Here is a 22,254-nt window from a genome sequence, read left to right on the forward strand (position 1 = left end):
CACCCCTCGCCACGCCGCCCCGCCGCGCCCAGAACCTCCCCGCCGGCTGCCACCTCGCCGCCTCCGTGGAGAGCCCAAACCAGAGGCCCAGCTCTCGATCTTTCGCGCGCCTGAGCACTACAAGAAGCCCCGCGCTCTTTTCCCCTCATCTTTTCGCCAGTTCCCTAACCCCACGCCCCAGAACGCCGCCGCCGCTCACCCCGAACGCTGGTGAGCTTCACCCCGCCGCGGAGCCGCCACCCCAGACCCGCTCTACCCCTACAGCCCCCACCTTTAGCACCGCCTCGACCTCGCGCAGCTCCCAGGCCACTTCCCCTCGCCTGAACCTCACCGGAGCACCCTCGCCGTCGCTTGCCTCCGCCGCCGACCCGCCCTGCTCCGCCGAGCCACCGCTTCCGAGCCCCTCCGCGCAACCCTAGGCCACCCAGAGGTGCGCCTTGCACCCGTGAAGCTCACGCACCCCTCCACTCTCGCCGCCGGTGAGCCCCTCGCCGGGAAACGGCCGGTCAACCGCCGCCTCCCCTCTCTGACCCGGCCCAGGGACCTCGGGTTGAAAGGAAAGAAAACCCAGGGGGTTATTTGCATAGGCATAGACTCAGATGAATAGTGCCAGTAGGGGCTGCTTTGTAATATTTTCAGTGAACTTTGAAATTCTAGATCAATTCGTAGAAAATTCGTAAAATAGCAAATCTTGATGTTTTGGAGTCCTCTTGAAGAGCTCTATGCAGTAGAACCAGAATATGTTAGGCCTTAGTTGCAAGTTTTTGCTGTAGATGTTGTTTTGTGTTACTAGGTGTATAACTACTTGTTCTTTAATCTTTTTCTTATCTGATGCTTGAAAGCTTGTATTGCTTTGAAATTTTGGTGGTAGTTTACTCATGTTACACTAGCTTTGCTATAAAAATTTCATGATCAGTTCTTTGTTGTAGCTATTTATTTGATTTAATCTTTGTTTAATAGACTTTATTCATGGTAAATAGTTTCTGTTCTTAATAAATCATGAAAATATTCATGAGTGTTCTTCTGGAGTATGTTAGCTTGTCCAGGAAGTTTGAGCTTTAGTTCATGTCTAGAACAGGAGCAAAATTAAATCTTGCTAAATTGATGTCTGTTTAGTTTAATTTATCTGAATTAATCCCGTGCAGATAAAATCATGAAAAATTCACAGTAGCTAGATCATCCCTGTTTAGATCTCATGTTAAATTTTGAGCTTCTGATCTTCTTTAGTTTGACCTGTGTAATTCTTGCTTGTTCTAGATGTTATCTGAGTAAATGATTTATTGTAATTAAATGATTACATGTCTTGACATGATTTTTGTAGGGTAGATTACTTTATTCATGTTCTGTTTAGAGTAATTTTGGTAGATTTTATTACTGTTTGTACTTTGATTTGTTGATTTATTTACAAACCATGACTTATTTGTATAGGAAATCGCCACCACTTTTTTTTTTATGAAGTTAGTTAACTTCTTTTGTGCTTTTGATCATGATGCCTTGTGTAGTTAAATTTGTTATTTAACTACTCTATAAACGATTGCCCATGTTTGTTTATAATGTTGTTCTTGCATTACATATAGATACGACTACTTTGTCAGACGGGACGTACGAGTTGATTCCGGAGTCTGACGGAGGTGATCTCGAAGCTCAAGTGAACACTGCGGAACTAACTGAAGCCCCGAACCAAAGTTCGGAAGAGCCTAGCGCTGAAATAGTTAGCAATTACCGAGAAGGCAAGCCCCGGACATAACCTATATTTCAAATTATTATCATTTACGGTTATTACTTACTTGTGCATTTACAGTTCTTAGGATTTGAATTGAAACCCTAGATGCATGATCCTAGGAACCTATGTACTGAACACTAGACCTGAGTTCGACTATCTGCTAAGCTTATAGGAACGGTAAAAGTCGAGTGATTGCCTGTCACTCGCGAGCTTTATAGGAATTGCTTGTTTACTTTCTGTTAACAATATAAGGACGACGGACGGGGTTGTGTTCGATATCATGTCCTATGTGAGACCCCGTCTGTGTTGATGAACTTGCTAAGGTCGCGGTGTGTGGTAGTGCTGGTTAAGTTTTTGAAAGTACTAGTCACATGCCGTAAATATGGTACGCGGCAAGCCTAGTAGCCGATTGGACCGGGGAGTGGATATACCTCCCACTCTCTCAGTAGGGATAGGTTTTATTTTATGTTGCGCAACACTACGACTTCTAGGGACAAGGTTCGGCCTTGGAGCCCTGTAGTCGGGGAGAGTGGCACTATCCACAAGCCGGAAAGAAAGGTTAACGGTTGTTTGGGAATGACCCGACGGTATTCCAGACGTGTGTGCTAGGTTACCCTTGCAAGGTTGAATTTCGATTCAGAATCGTCCGCCTCTCACGATGAAATGAGACTGCTTGATCTCTTTGCCACACAGAGTAATAAGAGCAACAATATTCTTATTAATCTTGATGTTTGCTTAAGAGTTTCACCATGAATGGGTAGTATATGCTTACATAGAATGGTTAATCAACTAGAATCTTGCAGCTAAAACTTGAAAGTAAGGACCTACTCTTTATTGCTTTTCAGCAAAGGAAAAACCAGAGCCTTACAAAGCCTTGCATAGTCTAGCTAAGGTGGACTACTTATACCCGTTGTCGGTTAAGTCTTGCTGAGTATTAGAATACTCAGCCTTGTTGTTGAAACCCTTTTTCAGGTATGACTTTTGAGGATCAGGTCGCTAGCTTGACCTATCCTTGCTCGTTGCCTCCTGGCTGGTCCGTAGAATGGGATACGTCTTCGGCCGGCAATGACTATGACGAGTGATACCCGGCTTGGGCTAGCTTGGTATACTTTTGGCGACGTGTTGTAGAGATCGTGTTTCATCTTCCGCTGTTTAGACTCTGAACTTATAATCATGGCTTGTATAACTGTTTTACTTAAGTTGGTTTTGTAATAATGGTTTGAACTATTTTGTAATCACTACTGAACTTGCCTGTGTTGTAAATTGTATGGTTGTAATATCTCTGGACTTGCCTTCGTGCGAGGTATGCTTGTTCGATCCGAGAGTCGGTGGTTGTATCGGGACGTTACCCGACAGACCAAAAATTGTTCCGTTTGAAGTGCGTTTAAGCTAATGTTGCCTTTATGGTGATGGTTTACGCACTTGAGCCGGGATAATTTAGGCGGTTCTGCCACAGCGCGCTGCCGCAGTCGCTGCCGCAGATCCGGCCACCGCCGCTGCGCCTCCCTGCCTCCCAACGACCGCCGGAGTTCCACGTGCCGACGGGATGCGCAGCGTCAGGCCCCGACACGCCAAACCCTAGATCTGCGTGGGCGCAGCGGCGACAGCGGCAACGCGAAACACAGGGCGACGGGCCGACGGCGTGGAGCAAGCGACTAGGCAGGGCGACGGCGCGGATCTCGACGGCCCCGGCTGGCGGCGAGCTCGGCTCGCCTCCGGTGCGGCCCGCACCTCCATCCTCCCTCCTCCCAGTCCCAGGCCGTGAACGAGCCGGCCGCCGCACCCGCGATCTGGGACCTACTCCCAGTCCCAGGCATCCTCCTTCGATGCGTCCGGTGGAAGACGGTGCCACCGATTCGGATCTTGCTGCCCCTGGCCATCTGCACTGCGCTCCGAGAGGTAACGAGGTGCTTACCTTTGGCAGCTACTTTTGCCTCCCCGTACGATATCTCATAATCGTGCCTTTTCTTTTTCGTCCAATATTCAAACCCTAGCTTGAAATCTATTAAATCTGAACCTGTTGCTGGTCCTCAATCAAGGTGTGGCTCTCTGCCAGCTGCCATGCTGTTGTTGCTGCTCTCTACTTGCCGACACAACCAAGGTGAGTTTGGAAAATGCAGAATGTATTTCCAGGTAGCAAAAGAAGGAACCGAAATACAATTACCATGTAGTATTTCAATATCACTGCATCAGCCATTCTATTCTCAATCAATCTGAACTTCAGCATTACTTGTATGGGATCCGCCGATTATTGTGTGACCAGAGCTTACAGCCGTATGAACAGAGCTATATGTTGATTTCAGGCTTGCTTCATCAAACTGAAAGATACTGCGTGAGATACTGACATTTATTTGTGCTGTTGTTGATACTGACAACAAAATTCATACCAAGCAAAAAATAACTAAAAATATTTGGATTGCATTTCGTAGGAATTTTCTGGTGGATATCACCCTAAACTTTGTGATTCAGAATAATCCCATGTGCTGTTGCTGAGTATATCAAGTGGGACCTGGGTCCAGGGCTCAATCTCAGTGAGGCATTTAGAGCGTTCTTCTGGAGCGCATGTCTTGGGTTGGCATTTAGCAAAAAGCTGGAAGCTTTGCTTTCTTTAAGCCTAGATTTACTTAGCATATACTATGTATCTTTACTCAATGTGTATGAGCCTGTGTTTTTTTGTTGCTTGTTTTTGTCACTAGAACTGGAATCTCAACGTGTCACTCTTATATTCTTGCTGAATTCTGTTGCATCTCATGGAACAAGCAAGTCTTGATGGACCTTGGCGTCATGTTTATTGAAACCAGTGCTAAAGCTGGATGTAACATTAAGATATGCTTCAGAATATAAACTGCTTACATGTCTCCTTTCAGAGTAGTGTGTTTTTGTTTAGGAAGGCCTTTATTTTTCTGCCAGTCACTGACCATCACAAACTTGTGAGCATGTGCTGTTCTGTAAAATTGCTGCTGCACTTCTGGAATGGAGACACTCTCATCAGCGAAGCAGGAAGGCATGGTTGATGTGAACTTGAGGTCCGGCAATGCAAACTCGTCCCATTCTCAGGTAATTTAGGAAGGCATTTTAAAAAAGCATTGTATCCATGTTCTGGAATGCACGCAATTTAGTTTCCATTGATGAAATTTAACCATAGCGTTCAAGTGCTGCATTCTACTGAATATGCTAACTGGAGTAGGTTAGTTTGGTAATTTTTACTTACTTCATGCATGATCTATGCAAGAAAAATATTGTCCTGTACCTAGGCTTATCAATTTACATCAGCATAGCTTATGATATGGTTATAAGATGATCTAGGTTTAGTGTTCTTCATATCTATAAAATATTTATAGGGAGAGCTTACATAGCTATATGTTTACATAACATATTTACTTATATTCTTTGCAGTGCGCATGCCTACATTGTCTTCAAAGATGAGCATGCCCCCTCGTAAAAAGCTTCAAGGAGAAGGGCCTCTTTATGACAGAAAGAGGACTGTTTGCTTTGAAATTTAACCATAGCGTTCAAGTGCTGCATTCACTCCTGCCTTCAATTCTCAATAGGCCGGGTTGCACTAATGGAGGAAGGAAATGCCCATGAAAGTAATGTTGAAGACACTTTGGTCGATGCTGCCGAAAAGGTGGACCACGACCGTGAGTGCCCTTGTTTTCTATACTTGGTCAATAAAATTCTATAATTAGTGGGTGCAAATATGTTCAATGATGAGTAATACTGCATGTGTAGGCAAGGAATGTATTGAGGACAACATTCCTGGAGAAATCTAAAGTCCAATGTTCAAGTGCACATGTACGTGATCTCCATTCTGCCCTTATATAGATCTGATAGCTGAGATTATTAAATGCTGGTCTGACGAATGAAAAAAAATCTTATCATGAAGTTATTTGTTTGTTGTAGTGGGGTACTTTCTTATTTGTGCTGGTGAAAAATTGTTCATTGGAGTAGCATGGGATGGTCATCAAGGAGAAATATGTCATGGTGTTATCTAATATTCTCTTATGGATATCATATCAAAAGTTGGAATGATATGTTTGTTTTGAAAGTTAGGCTCTTGACCATCACAGCCCTGTATGCATTCTTTCTGAGTATAATTATGTGATGTTGAGTATAATTCTGTGATGTGCACTTAAATATGTTTTTTTTAACCCGTAGCGTTAGCACGGGCCAAATTACTAGTAGGAGTAAAAGCATCTATCTTTCCGAACAAATTAGATATAAATCTTCTCAAGTAATTCACCTTGCCCAGAAACTTTTGCAAGTCTTTCTTGCAAGCAGGAGCCTCTACCTTCTTCATGGCTTCAATTCTCTTTGGATCAATCTCTATGCCCTTCTCATGAATAATGAAGCCCAAGAACTTCCCAGCCGATACATCAAAAGCACACTTGAGCGGGTTCATCTTCAATCCATACTGACGCATAGCAAGCCTCAAATCAGCCAAATGATGACTCAAGCCGGCCGATTTGATCACAATATCATCAATATAAACTTCCAATATAATGCAAATTAAATCATGGAAGATCAAATTCATAGCCCTTTGATAAGTAGCACCAGCATTTTTCAAACTAAAAGTCATGACAACCCACTCAAATATACCAACAAAACCAGGACATCTAAAGGCCGTTTTAGACGTATCTTCTTCGGCCACGAATATTTGATTGTAACCAGCATTACCATCAAGAAAACTAATAACACGATGTCCAGAAGCCTCATTGATCAACATATCGGCTATAGGCATAGGATATTCATCTTTCGGAGTAGCTTTATTAAGATCTCTAAAATCAATGCAAACTCTAATCTTGCCCGAATCCTTCTTTTCAACGGGCACAATATTAGAGATCCACTCCGCATAACGACAAGACCAAATAAATCCAGCATCTAATAAGCGATTAATTTCCACTTTTATTCGGTCATACATAATAGGATTAAAATGCCTAGAAGGTTGTTTATAAGGTCTAAAATCGGCCTTGATCGGCAGCCGATGCTCAATCAAATCACGACTCAAACCAAGCATCTTAGAATATTCCCATGCAAAACAATCGACATATTCTTTCAATAACTTTATTAAATCGGCTTTACAATCATCCGATAAGTTTGCATTTACAAAAGTCGGCCTAGGAATAGAACCATCTCCAATATCTACCTTTTCTAAAGGATCAGCCGACATAAAACCTTGGCCTAACTTGTCTAAGTCATCCAAGTCTTCAATAGCCTCGCATATATCGTTCACCTTGTCCCGATAGTGCTCGATGCGCTGCTGCAGCCAGTCTGCGCTGGACCGGTCTGACCGATATGGTGCACCAGTCTGACCGGTCAGAGGAAGCGGTCTGACCGGTCGGCTCTGTGTCATTGCTGTGGCAGAACCACCTGAATTATCCCGGCTCAAGTGCGCAGGACATCACCATAAAGGCAACACTAACTCAAATGCACTTCAAACGGAACAATTCTTGGTCTGTCGGGTAACGTCCCGATACAACCACCGGTTCTCGGATCGAACAAGCAAACCCCGCACGAAGGCGAGTCCAGAGATATTACAACCACCATTTTACAACACAGACATAGTATTGATTACAAACCAGTTCAGACCATTATTACAAAACCAACTTAAGTAAAGCAGTTATACAAGCCATAACTATAAGTTCCGAGTTTAGACAGCGGAAGATAAAACCCGACGACTACAACACATCGCAAAAGGACACCAGGCTAGCCCAAGCATGGTATCACTCGTCATAGTCATTGCCGGTCGAAGACGTATCCCACTCTACGGACCAGCCAGGAGGCAATGAGCAAGGATAAGTCAAGCTAGCGATCTGTTCCTCAAAACTCATACTTGAAAAAGGGTTTCAACAGCAAGGCTGAGTATTCTAATACTCAGCAAGACTTAACCGTCCACGGGTATACGTAGCCCACTTTAACTAGACTATGCAAGGTTTTGTGAGGCTCTGGTTTTCCTTTTGCTGAAAAGCAATAAAGAGTAGATCCTTACTTTCAAGTTTTACCTTTCAAGATTCTAGTTGATTAACCATTCTATGTAAGCAACTACTATCCAATCATGGTAGAAAACTAAGCAAACATCAAGATTGATAAATAATATTGTTGCTCTTATTACTCTGTGTGGCAAAGGGATCAAGCAGTCTCATTTCATCGTGAGAGGCGGACGATTCTGAATCGAAATTCAACCTGGCTAGGCAAACCTAACACACACGTCGGGAACACCGTCGGGTCGTTCCCAAACAACCGTTGACCTTTCTTTCCGGCTTGTGGATAGTGCCACTCTCCCTGACTATAGGGCTCCAAGGCCGAACCTTGTCCCTAGAAGTCGTAGTGTTGCGCAACATAAAAATAAAACCTATCCCTAAGAGAGAGTGGGAGGTATATCAACTCCCCGGTCCAATCGGCTACTAGGCTTGCCGCGTACCATATTTACGGCATGTGGTTAGTACTTTCAAATACTTAACCACCGCTACCACACACCGCGACCTTAGCAAGTTCATCAACACAGACGGGGTCTCACATAAGGTCATGATATCAAACACAACCCCGTCTGTTGTCCTTATATTGATAACAGAAAGGTAAACAATCGATTCCTATAAAACTCGCGAGTGACAGGCAATCACTCGACTTTTACCGGTCCTATAAGCTTAGCAAGTAGTCGAACTCAAGTATAGTGTTCAGTACATAGGTTCCTAGGATCATGCATCTAGGGTTTCAATTCAAATCCTAAGAACTGTAAATGCATGAGCAAGTAATAACAGTAAATGATAATAATTTGAAGTATAGGTTATGTCCGGGGCTTGCCTTCTCGGTAGTCGCTAACTATTTCAGCTCTAGGCTCTTCCGAACTTTGGTCCGGGGCTTCAGTTAGTACGGCGGTGTTTGCTTGAGCTTCGAGATCACCTCCTTCCGAATCCGGGATCAGCTCGTACGTCCCGTCTGATAAGGCAGTCGTATCTATTTGTAATGCAAGAACAGAATTATAAACACACATGGGCAATCGTTTATAGAGTAGTTAAATAACAATTTTAAGTACACAAGGCATCATGATCAACAGCACAAATGAAGTTTACTAACTTCATAAACAAGTGGGGGTGATATCCTATAACAAATAAGTCATGATTTGCTAATAAATAAACAACTCAAAGCACAAACAGAAATAAATTTAGCAAAAATTACCCTAAACAGAAAATGAACAAATTAAGCTATCCTGTAAAAATCATGCCAAAACATGTAGTCATTTAATCACAACAAATCAATCATTCAGACAACACCTAGAACAAACTTGAATTATACAGGTCAAAATAGAGCAAAGAAGAAGCTCAAAATTTAACAGGATGTTCACACAGAAATGAATTAGCTACTATGAATTTTACATGATTTCAAAGATTCCAAAACATCCAAGTTTACATTTTTCTGAATTTCCTACGATTTTCTATGGAATTTCAAAGATCTCAGCTAGAAATTACAAAGAAGTCCTTAGAGCACTATTCAACTGAGTCTATGGCTATTCAAAGAACCCCCTGGGTTTTCTCGAATTCAAAACCGAAGTCCCTGGGTCGGGTCAGAGGGAGGGGCGACGGTTGACCGGCCAAATCCCGGCGAGGGGTAGGTTGGGAAAAACGGAGAGGAAGTCGAGGCGGTTCTCTGGATGCTCTTGGGTCGTGAAATGAGGGCTGGAGGAGGTCGGTCCATGGCGAGCGGCGGCCGGTGGAGCTCGGAGCACGTCGGCGGGGTGGCTCCGGTGGGATTCGGGCGAGGGAAAAGGGCTGGGGAGCTGCGCGAGGTCGAGGCACAGCTAAAGGAGTGGTCAGCGTGGGCGGGGAAACTGCGGAGAGGCGGGTCGATGGCAGCGTGGAGCTCGCCGGGGTTCTGTGGGTGAAGGTGGCGGCGTTCTGTGGCGTGGGAGCGAGGAGAGAGCAAAAGGGTGAGAGGAATCGCTTTCTGGGGCTTTTGTAGCGCCCGTGCGCGCGCTAGGCGAGGGCGGCGGGCTCTGCAGCGGGCGCTCCACGGCGGCGTCGCGGTGGCGGCCGCGGGGCAGCTCTGAGCTTGGCGGGGGCGTGTGGCACGGCCGGGGAGGCTCCAGCGCGAAGCCAAAGGCGGCAGAGGAGCATCAGGGCGACGCGTGGAAGCCAGTGCGACGCAGAACGCGGCCGGGCGGGCTCTCCACGGCGCCGGCGACACTGCACAGCGGCGACGCTAGAGAAAAACAGAGGAAAGGAGCTGGAGGTGGAAGAAAGGATCATTTTGCAATTTCTAAAAATTCCAGGGACTAGTCTGTAAACTGGAGATAACTTTTAAAATAGAGCTCAAATGAAAAAGTGCCCAACATGAAAGTTGTTCAACTTTTCAAGATCTACAACTTTTATGTTGTGCAAAAATTTATTTGATCAAAGATTCAAGAGCTAATTTTGAAAACATAGAAGGGAATTTGAATTCAAAGGAAACTTGACTTTTTCAATGAAATCTCACTTCAAACTTGGGCTGATTTGAAAAGTTTCCTGCCATGTGATGATTACACCATATTTTTCAAAAACACCCTCCACAAAAGCTATAATTTCACACCCAATTCAAATATAACTGCAGAAAGACCCTTGCATAAAATCAATATTACACATATAACCTTTTCTAATTACAAAAAGGTCCTTTTTCAAGCAAAACAAGCTCATGATGTATAAAAGGTATGCAACACTAATGTGCAGACACCTAGGTTGTCACAGCCTTCCCCCCTAAAAGGAATCTCGCCCCGAGATTACCGGAAGAAAAGAAATGGAAAGATTTGATACCTGAATTTGTTCTAAGAAAGTCAGGAAAGTTTCTTTGGAGAAAGTTTTCAGTCTCCCAAGTAGCTTCTTCTTCAGTATGATGATTCCATTGGATTTTGTACATTTTAATCTTCTCCCTTCTAGTACTTCTTTCCTTGGTGTCAAGAATCTTGATTGGATGCTCCGTATAAGATAGATCGGATTCAATCTCGATATCTTGTGGTTCAAGGATCTCAGTAGGTACCCTGGTGCACTTCCGGAGTTGTGATACATGGAAGACATCATGAATGGCGGCCAACTGAGAAGGAAGACGAAGTCGGTAGGCCACGGGTCCACAAGTTTTGATGATTTCAAATGGTCCGATGTATCGGGGTGCTAATTTCCCTTTGATACCGAAGCGTTGAACACCTCTAGTAGGAGATACTCGCAAATATACGAAATCCCCTACCTCGAATTGTAAAGGATCTCTTCTTTTGTCTGCATAACTTTTCTGTCTTGATTGGGCTGCTTTAAGATTAGTCTGGATAACTTTGACTTTCTCCTCTGCCTCAGAGACTAAATCTGGCCCAAAGATTTTGCGTTCTCCAGCTTGTGACCAACTCAAAGGAGTTCGACACCTTCGATCGTATAACGCTTCGAATGGTGCCATTTGTAAGCTGGATTGATAACTGTTATTGTAAGAGAATTCAACTAGTGCTAGGCATTTGTCCCAGTTCTTGCCATATTGAATAGCACATGCCCTCAACATGTCTTCAAGGATTTGATTGATTCGTTCGGTTTGCTCATCTGTTTGTGGATGATAAGCTGAACTACGAATCAATTTAGATCCAAGGGATTCTTGCAATTGCTCCTAGAAACGTGCAATAAACTGAGCCCCACGATCTGAAATGATCATCTTTGGAACTCCATGCAAACGAACAATTTGATCGAGATAAATCTCTGCATACCTTTTGGCAGAGTAAGTTGTATGCACTGGAATAAAATGAGCGGTCTTGGTGAGTCTATCAACGATTACCCAAATAGAATCACGCTTATGAGAAGTGTTGGGTAAACCGACAATAAAATCCATACTGATGTCCTCCCATTTCCAGGATGGAATGGGTAAAGGTTGGAGAGTACCAGCTACTTTCAAGTGACTAGCCTTAACTCTTTGATAGACATCACACTCAGAAACATATCTGGCAATCTCTCTTTTCATTCGAGTCCACCAGAAATCTTGTTTAAGATCTTGATACACCTTGGTACTACCAGGATGAATCGAAAACTTCGATAGATGTGCTTCGTCAAGAATTTGCTTTCTAAGCTGATGATCCTTGGGTACAACAAGTCGAGATTCAAACCATAGAACTCCTCTATGATCCACTCGGAAACATTTGTACTTGGCTTCACCTTGGGATAATTTTTCCTTGATGATCTTGATACCCTCATCATGTAATTGTGCCATGATGATGCTATCATGAAGTGTAGGCTCAATAGATATATGGTTCAAACTTCCTTGAGGTACCATTTCTAGATTTAACTTCATCATTTCCTGGCATAGAGTTTCATTGAATGGTTCTATAGATAGACAATGGCATTGTGACTTGCGGCTGAGTGCATCCGCAACCACATTAGCCTTTCCTGGATGATAGTGCACTTCTAGATCATAGTCCTTTATCAACTCTAGCCAGCGTCTCTGTCTCATGTTGAGATCAACTTGGGTGAAGATATATTTGAGGCTCTTATAGTCAGTGTAAATATTACAATGAGTTCCCATAAGATGATATCTCCAAAACTTGAGAGCGTGTATAACAGCTGCTAACTCCAGATCATGTGTTGGATAATTCTTCTCATGATTCCGGAGAGCTCTTGATGCATAAGCAATAACCCGATTGTCTTGCATAAGCACACAACCAAGTCCCGTACCAGAAGCATCACAATAGACATCAAAAGGTTTGGTACTGTCCGGTGTAGCCAACACTGGAGCAGTAGTTAATCGTGCTTTGAGAGTTTGAAAAGATTTTTCACATTTATCATTCCAAACAAACTTCACTCCCTTCTTCAATAACTCCGTCATAGGCTTGGCTTTTCTGGAGAAATCAAGGATGAATCGACGATAATATCCCGCTAAACCAAGAAAACTGCGAATTTGATGAACTAAAGTAGGAGATTCCCAATCCATCACTTCTTGTACTTTAGTTGGATCAAATGATATACCATCACTGGAGATAGTGTGGCCTAAGAATTTTACACTGTCCAACCAAAATTCACACTTGGAGATTTTGGCATAAAGATGATGATCTCGTAATCATTGAAGAACGATACGCAAATGCTCAGCATGATCTTCTTCATTCTTGGAGTAGATCAAAATATCATCAATGAATACCATGACGAATTTATCCAGCTCCGGCATGAAGACTGAATTCATCAGGTACATAAAATAGGCCGGAGCATTGGTAAGACCAAAAGACATAACCAGATATTCATAGAGTCCATATCTGGTCGAGAAAGCAGTCTTTGGAATATCACAAGGCCTGATCTTAATTTGATGATAGCCAAAACGAAGATCAATCTTAGAGAAAACCTTAGCTCCAGCTAACTGGTCAAATAGGATATCAATGCGGGGAAGAGGATACTTGTTTTTAATAGTGACCGCATTGAGTGGTCAATAATCAACACATAGCCTCAAGTTGTTGTCCTTCTTCTTCACAAACAGGGCTGGACATCCCCAGGGTGAAGAACTTGGACGTATAAAGCCCTTGTCAAGAAGGTCTTGGAGTTGGACTTTCAATTCTGCTAACTCATTAGGAGGCATTCGGTATGACCTCTTAGATATAGGGGCGGTACCGGGTTGAAGTTCAATAACAAACTCGATATCTCTATCAGGGGGCATTCCAGGCAAATCATCTGGAAATACATCAGCATACTCCCACACAACAGGGATATCTTCAAGTTTAATTTCTTTTGTGGCATAGGCACAAGAGTTGAAGCACTCTCGTTGTGGTAGATAGAGTATGGTGGCTCCTTGGTATGGTGAATTTATCTCGATAGCTCGGGAAGAGATATCTAACAGTACTTTATGTTTAGTCATCCAATCCATGCCCAAAATAACATCCATGCCTTCTAAATTCAACAAAATCAAATCTGTCTTTATCACTTTACTACCCAACTTAAGGGGTACATGTGTAGTGATTTGATTGGAAGCTATCTTCCCACCAGGGGTTGCTACCATAAAAGATCCTTTAGTATGACAAAAGTCCAATCCTATTCTTGCTCCAAATTTGGCTTTATAAAACTATGAGTTGCACCAGAATCAAACAATATGACTGCGGGTTTATTGTGAATAGAGAAAGTACCCGTCATTACTGGTGCTCCTTCTGGAAGGTCTGCAAGAGTAGTGAAGTTAACTCGCCCTTGCCGGACTTGCACCATTTGCCTCTTGACCTTGCCCTTGTTGTTGTTCTGGTTGGAGTTTTGCCCTGGATTATTCTTTCTGGGCTGCGGACAATTCCTGGCAAAGTGAGAAGTACTGCCGCAGTTGAAGCATCGATTATTATCATTCCCACTATTGAACTGTGGGGCATTCGGCCTTGGGCGAAACTGCTACTGCTGCTGCTGTTGCTGAGGCACTGGAGGTCTGAATCCTCCTTGCTGCTGGGGCGGCCTAAAGACAAGCCTGCCCACTGGGGCATTTCTCTGTGGAGGTCTGGGTGGAGTGTTCTGCACCAGACAATACCTTGGTGGCTGAGCACTCGAGGGTCCTATTGGTGCCTTCCGCTTCTTCTCAGCACGATGGGCATCAATACAGTCTTCTTGAGTAATGGCCAGGTTGACTAGCTCATTATAAGTGTTGGGCTGAACAAGGTTCAGGCATTCCTTGAGCTTGGTAGTGAGGCCACGACTAAAACGATCACATTTCTTGGCATCCGTATCAGCATGATGGCCCGCATATTGGCACAGGTGATTGAAAGTCTGTGCATATTGTAGAATAGTGCGGGTTCCTTGATTTAGAGCCAAGAACTCATTCAACTTTCTCTCTATCAGTCCCTCAGGAATATGATGTGATCTGAAGGCAGTTCGGAATTCCTCCCAAGAGATGACATGTTCAGCAGGCTGCATCTCACAATAATGATCCCACCATATACGTGCAGGACCACGAAGTTGTTGGGCGGCAAAGTGGGCCTTGTTTGCATCAGCACACGGTACCGCTAACAGAGCAAACTTGGAATTGATAGTACGGAGCCAAGCATCAGCATCCAGTGGGTCATCAGCTCGCTGAAAAGTGGAGGTTGGGTACCAAAGAACTCCTGGTAACCCGCGGGTTGAGCATCCCGTCCTCCATGATGTTGGCGTGGCTGATTTTGTTGCCCTTGGACTAACTAGTGAAGTAGCTCAGTCTGCATGACCATTAATTCGGCCAGATTCGACGGTGGTGGCGGTGGCTGCTGAGATCCACTGCCACTCTCACGGCCAAAGCCTTCAGGCGTTCCACGAGTTTGACCAACCATCTGTAATTATAGAAGACATCCATTAGATACATTTCTCTTGCTCCCAAAATCAATGGTAAATGCAGTGATCAAACATTGGATATCAAAATAAAATCAGTAGAATTCAACTAAATGCGGTGTAGCATAATATGCACAACACATATTTGTGCAACCCATAAAACTCAAAATTTGTCAGCTGTTAGATGGCTTCATGCTCCATCGTATTGATACTCAATGCTGAGAGCAGAAGGGGTAAAGAAGATAATCTAGCAATTCACTCTTCACCGTTCTGTGCTAAGCTGCTAATCAACAGAGGTTATAGAAGTGATTGGACTAAAAATATAGTCTCACAGATTTCATAGGCTAAAACTTGATGAGCACCCATGCCACAAAAACTTGCAACATTTTTAGTATTCATCAAACGGCCTAGAAACGCACAAATGAAGAGATTGGCAAATAGGAAGATCATGATTTCCAAACTGGTAGCTACTTATATTACATCCAAAGTAGCCTTTTTTATACAACCTAGCATCATACATCCTTACCACATATAATACAACAAGTGGTACTCCTCCCTAGGGCTATTTTACAACATTGTCTTCCCTATGTACATATGCTACAATAAAAGAAAACACAACTATCTAGGACAAGTCTAAGGCGCCTAGAAGTCATCGAGGTTGCCCATAGAAGAGGCACTGCCGGAAGAAGAGTCGTCCGGCTGAGGGTTAGGCTCAGCAAGTGCGTGCTCTGAAGCAATCTCTGAAACTCTCTCCATCTGCTCTGGATCCACTTCTGCTGCTGCAGGCTCAGCTGGAGCATCCAGTTGCTCCTAGAGCGCACCAATATGGGCTAAAGCATCAGTCCAATCTGCTTGAAGCTCATTCACCTGCCCCTGAAGAAAACCGATCACTGTACCACGCTGCACTATCTCAGCACCATGCTCCAAAAGCCTGATGCTCAAACTGTGCAATAGCCTGATCCCTACCAGCAACGGCATCCTGAAGTCCCTGAATCTGAGTATCCCTCAAACGAAGACCTCACTGGAAGGACTGAGCTAAGTCTATCACCTGCTCCATGTGTCGCTGCTGAAGTATCTGGTAGTGAGACTGCGCATTCATATATCTGACTACTGCCTGAATAGTCTCCTCAGCTACATCTCCAATTAAGTGCCCAAAGTGTGTGGTCCTGAAGAGCCACTCTGCCTTACCAGCATTGACGGCTGGAAACAAACCAATAGGATATGTAGCTACCTCCTCAGGATGGTGCTCACAAAAAGTAGTGATAGCTCTGAGAGCTGCCGTCTCAAAGGCGTCCACCAAACGATATCCCACCACCTCAATATCAATAGGTGGCCAATCCAAGGTAGGGTGCTGAGGAATGGTCATGGTAATTCGGTTCTTCTGAATTCCATCCTCAGAAAACTGGCGTCTCGTGTACTGGGGTGGATCTGGGTAGTGGAAGATACGAAGTGAATCCCAAAGAATCCTCGGAAAACCCTCCCAGTACAGACAGTCGGTATGAGCATTTCCCTCCTCATCCCAACGGATATGGTAACAGTCCGCCATTTGAATCAAAAAGATTCAAATGTGAGTAATGTGATTACCTCAAGACTTCTCAAATAAAGCTTTAAGAAGACTGCGGAAAAGCAAATGTGATTCTAATTCAAAAGATGACATGGTTCCAAACTCAGAAAATAATAAACCACAATTGGTACTGGTTCATCATTTGAGATTCTAAGGAATGAAAAGATCCTTATAACAACATGATGGGGCTTAGGATGAAAACAGGACTCAAAACCACCTTTTTCATCCAAGAAAGTCTAAGCATTTTAACAAGCATGCTTCTAAAATAAAAATTTAACTCACTTATGATTTAAACACACTAACACTTATCTATGAGGATTCATACTAGAAATTCCTTAAAAAGCTCATGTAACAACTTCAAATACTAGGAACCAATCAAACATCAACCAGATATGCATGCACGTCCTGAACGTCCTCACAAGATAAACAATTGCCAACTATCGTTGGGCTTACGTGGTTAGCACGGTGGCATACATAAATACGGCTCTCCCTATATAGCTAGTTGGTAAAATCTAACCGTTCTTAACTTATTAAATCGCGGTTAGCGTACCTGCAGAAGATTGACATAACATATATATATCCATTGAACCTTTCATGCCAGCACCCATGAAAGCGTCCCCATACATTACCGCTCACTATAAAAGCGGCAGCCATACAATTTCCGCCGTATGGCCAACGTTAACATACGCTACCCAGTGGCGTATTCACAAGTTCCTTTACTCCCAATATAGTCGACCGAGATCGATATATTGGCAGCAGCTCAAGTAGGCCACTGCTTGAGCACAGCGTTCGGTTCGCATCGCCGACGGGAAGGTCAGACTCCCTCAGCTGATTGAGTACACTTTACTTCCAATATAGTCAACTAATAGTTGGTATATTGGGAGCACCTCAAGTAAGCCACTGCTTGAGGGCAGCGTTCGGCTCGCATCACCGACAGGAAGGTCAGATTCCCTCAGCAGACCGAGGATCCATACCTTCTTACCTCAACGTAGGTGCGTCGTTACAGGAATTAAGAGTTGCTTGTGAGTATGGTTTAATAAAATGTAAAGTGCTGGAAGTCAGATAACATAAACCACACATAAATAGCCACCTAGTAATTCCCGTAAATTCCCTAGGACTTTACGTTCTATGCATAACCCTTAACGATTCCAACGTAGTTTTCCGAAATTCTTTGTTGGTCCAATTTTATACGGAAAACGATTTTTAAGGTTCCAACACCTCTGGTGTACGCTTGTAGCTCGGATACCAGCTGTGGCAGAACCACCTGAATTATCCCGGCTCAAGTGCGCAGGGCATCACCATAAAGGCAACACTAACTCAAACGCACTTCAAACGGAACAATTCTTGGTCTGTCGGGTAACGTCCCGATACAACCACTGGTTCTCGGATCGAACAAGCATACCCCGCACGAAGGCGAGTCCAGAGATATTACAACCACCATTTTGCAACACATACATAGTATTGATTACAAACCAGTTCAGACCATTATTACAAAACCAACATAAGTAAAGCAGTTATACAAGCCATAACTATAAGTTCAGAGTTTAGACAGCGGAAGATAAAACACGACGGCTACAACACATCGCAAAAGGACACCAGGCTAGCCCAAGCATGGTATCACTCGTCATAGTCATTGCCGGTCGAAGACGTATCCCACTCTACGGACCAGCCAGGAGGCAATGAGCAAGGATAGGTCAAGCTAGCGATCTGTTCCTCAAAACTCATACCTGAAAAAGGGTTTCAACAGCAAGGCTGAGTATTCTAATACTCAGCAAGACTTAACCGTCCATGGGTATACGTAGCCCACTTTAACTAGACTATGCAAGGCTTTGAAAGGCTCTGGTTTTCCTTTTGCTGAAAAGCAATAAAGAGTAGATCCTTACTTTCAAGTTTTAGCTTTCAAGATTCTAGTTGATTAACCATTCTATGTAAGCAACTACTATCCAATCATGGTAGAAAACTAAGCAAACATCAAGATTGATAAATAATATTGTTGCTCTTATTACTCTGTGTGGCAAAGGGATCAAGCAGTCTCATTTCATCGTGAGAGGCGGACAATTCTGAATCGAAATTCAACCTGGCCAGGCAAACCTAACACACACGTCGAGAACACCGTCGGGTCGTTCCCAAACAACCGTTGACCTTTCTTTCCGGCTTGTGGATAGTTTCACTCTCCCCGACTGCAGGGCTCCAAGGCCGAACCTTGTCCCTAGAAGTCCTAGTGTTGCGCAACATAAAAATAAAACCTATCCCTAAGAGAGAGTGGGAGGTATATCCACTCCCCGGTCCAATCGGCTACTAGGCTTGCCGCGTACCATATTTACGGCATGTGGCTAGTACTTTCAAAAACTTAACCACCGCTACCACACACCGCGACCTTAGCAAGTTCATCAACACAGATGGGGTCTCACATAAGGTCATGATATCGAACACAACCCCGTCTGTTGTCCTTATATTTATAACAGAAAGGTAAACAATCGATTCCTATAAAACTCGTGAGTGACAGGCAATCACTCGACTTTTACCGGTCCTATAGCTTAGCAAGTAGTCGAACTCAAGTCTAGTGTTCAGTACATAGGTTCCTAGGATCATGCATCTAGGGTTTCAATTCAAATCCTAAGAACTGTAAATGCATAAGCAAGTAATAACAGTAAATGATAATAATTTGAAGTATAGGTTATGTCCGGGGCTTGCCTTCTCGATAGTCGCTAACTATTTCAGCTCTAGGCTCTTCCGAACTTTGGTCCGGGGCTTCAGTTAGTACGGCGGTGCTCGCTTAAGCTTCGAGATCACCTCCTTCGGAATCCGGGATCAGCTCGTACGTCCCGTCTGATAAGGCAGTCATATCTATATGTAATGCAAGAACAGAATTATAAACACACTTGGGCAATCGTTTATAAAGAAGTTAAATAATAATTTTAACTACACAAGGCATCATGATCAACAGCACAAATGAAGTTTACTAACTTCATAAACAAGTGGGGGTGATATCCTATAACAAATAAGTCATGGTTTGCTAATAAATAAACAACTCAAAGCACAAACAGAAATAAATTTAGCAAAAATCATGCCAAAACATGTAGTCATTTAATCACAACAAATCAATCATTCAGACAACACCTAGAACAAGCTTGAATTATACATGTAAAAATAGAGCAAAGCAGAAGCTTAAAATTTAACACGATGTTGAAACAGAAATGAATTAGCTACTGTGAATTTTCCATGATTTTATCTACAAAGAATTAATTTTGAGAAAATAAACAAAACAGAACAACAGATTATCAAGATTCATTTTTAGCTCCTGTTCTAGCCATGAACTGGGGCTTAAACTTCCTGTACAAGCTAAACTATGCAAAAAGGTCAATCATAAATATTTTCATGATTTATCATTAGCATAAACTATTTATCATAATTAAAGTCTATTAAACAAGGATTAAATCAAAGAAATAGATACACATGAGAACTGACCACGAAATTTTTATATAGAAACTAGTGTCACTTGAGTAAACTACCATAAAAATTTCAGAGCAATAAAAGCTTTCAATCATCAGATAAGAAAAAGATTAAATAACTAGTCATTATTTACCTAGTGACACAAAACAACTTGTACAGCAAAAACTGGCAACAAACACCTACCATATTATGGTTCTAATGCAAAGAGCTATAAACAAGGATTCCAAAACATCTAAGTTTACATTTTTCCGAATTTCCTACGATTTTCTATGGAATTTCAAATATCTCAGCTAGAAATTACAAAGAAGTCCTTAGAGCACTATTCAACTGAGTCTATGGCTATTCAAAGAACCCCCTGGGTTTTCTCGAATTCAAAACCGAAGTCCCTGGGTCGGGTCAGAGGGAGGGGCGACAGTTGACCGGCCAAATCCCGACGAGGGGCTCACCGGCGGCGAGGGGTAGGTTCGGGAAAACGGAGAGGAAGTCGAGGCGGTTCTCCGGATGCTCTTGGGTCGCGAAATGAGGGCTGGAGGAGGTCGGTCCATGGCGAGCGGCGGCCGGTGGAGCTCGGAGCACGTCGGCGGGGTGGCTCCGATGGGATTCGGGCGAGGGAAAAGGGCTGGGGAGCTGTGCGAGGTCGAGGCGCGGCTAAAGGAGTGGTCAGCGTGGGCGGGGAAACTGACGAGAGGCGGGTCGACGGCAGCGTGGAGCTCGCCGGGGTTCTGTGGGTGACGGCGGTGGCGTTCTGTGGCGTGGGAGCGAGGAGAGAGCAAAAAGGTGAGAGGAATCGCTTTCTGGGGCTTTTGTAGCGCCCGTGCGCGCGCTAGGCGAGGGCGGCGGGCTCTGCAGTGGGCGCTCCACGGCGGCGTCGTGGTGGCGGCCGCGGGGCAGCTCTAAGCTCGGCGGGGGCGCGTGGCACGGCCGGGGAGGCTCCAGCACGAAGCCAAAGGCGGTGGAGGAGCATCAGGGCGATGCGTAGAAGCCAGCGCGACGCAGAACGCGGCCGGCCGGGCTCTCCACGGCGCCGGTGACACTGCACAGCGGCGCCGCCAGAGAAAAACAGAGGAAAGGAGCTCGAGGTGGAAGAAAGGATCATTTTACAATTTCTGAAAATTCTAGGGACTAGTCTGTAAACAAGAGATAACTTTTAAAATAGAGCTCAAATGAAAAAGTGCCCAACATGAAAGTTGATAAACTTTTCAAGATCTACAACTTTTATGTTGTGCAAAAATTTATTTGATCAAAGATTCAAGAGCTAATTTTGAAAACATAGAAAGGAATTTGAATTCAAAGGAAACTTGACTTTTTCAATGCAATTTCACTTCAAACTTGGGCTGATTTGAAAAGTTTCCTGCCATGCGATGATTACACCATATTTTGCAAAAACACCCTCCACAAAAGCTATAGTTGCACACCCAATTCAAATATAACTGCAGAAAGACCCTTGCATAAAATCAATATTACACATATAACCTTTTCTAATTACAAAAAGGTCCTTTTTCAAGCAAAACAAGCTCATGATGTATAAAAGGTATGCAACACTAATGTGCAGACACCTAGGGTGTCACAATTGCCCTGCTGCATCATAGAAGTAAGTGTAGACGATTCTCCGTCGGCTTTAGGAATGTAGAGACAAAACCCTCCTTGGTGCAACTAATCAAGTCATAATCGGTCAAGTCTAGGCCCGATAAATACTTGATGTTATCATGTGCACCAACAAACTCAGAATCGGCGGTACCAATGAATGAAGAGGCATCACCATGCACAACCTCAACCTCATCGCCGATCCACTGAATAAGAAACTAGTCCAAGGAAGATGGTACACATTGATTGGCATGAATCCAATCACGTCCAAGTATAAGGTTGAAGTTACCTTGCACCTCGGAGACAAAGAATGCCGTCGCAACCGTCTTGCTCCCAATGGTCAACTCCATCAAAGCAACCCCCTTGACACCAATGGGATCACCTGCTCCAACGCCGCTGACCGTCATGTTCATCTTGATGAGCTCTTCTTCCGTCCCGCCGAGCTTCTTGTAGAGTGAATAGGGCATCAAGTTCACAATTGCCCCACTGTCCACAAGCATATGAGAAACTAGCTTCCCGTTGATGTGCCCCCTCATGTAGAGAGCCTTCAAGTGATTATCCGAATCTTTGGGCTTCTAAAATATAGTTGCGCAGGGCCCAAAGTCCAGATGTGCTTTCTCTTCCTCCGGAATCGCCCAATAGTCATCAGAAAAGCGCACAACATTTATCTCCATGCTTGTGCG

General features: G+C 43.9%; 2 long non-coding RNA genes across 2 annotated transcripts; both read left to right on the top strand.

Moving 5' to 3' along the window:
- The first annotated feature begins 3,184 nt into the window (after positions 1 to 3,184).
- On the top strand, positions 3,185 to 4,589 carry LOC120675752. Its single transcript, XR_005675470.1, has 2 exons — positions 3,185 to 3,622; positions 3,763 to 4,589. It is a non-coding gene; the product is annotated as an uncharacterized LOC120675752 (long non-coding RNA).
- Positions 4,590 to 4,889: 300 nt separating this feature from the next.
- On the top strand, positions 4,890 to 5,840 carry LOC120676632. Its single transcript, XR_005675926.1, has 2 exons — positions 4,890 to 5,364; positions 5,456 to 5,840. It is a non-coding gene; the product is annotated as an uncharacterized LOC120676632 (long non-coding RNA).
- The last annotated feature ends 16,414 nt before the right edge of the window (positions 5,841 to 22,254 follow it).

Source organism: Panicum virgatum, chromosome 5N, assembly GCF_016808335.1.
Source record: "Panicum virgatum strain AP13 chromosome 5N, P.virgatum_v5, whole genome shotgun sequence".
Taxonomy (NCBI): Eukaryota; Viridiplantae; Streptophyta; class Magnoliopsida; order Poales; family Poaceae; genus Panicum; species Panicum virgatum.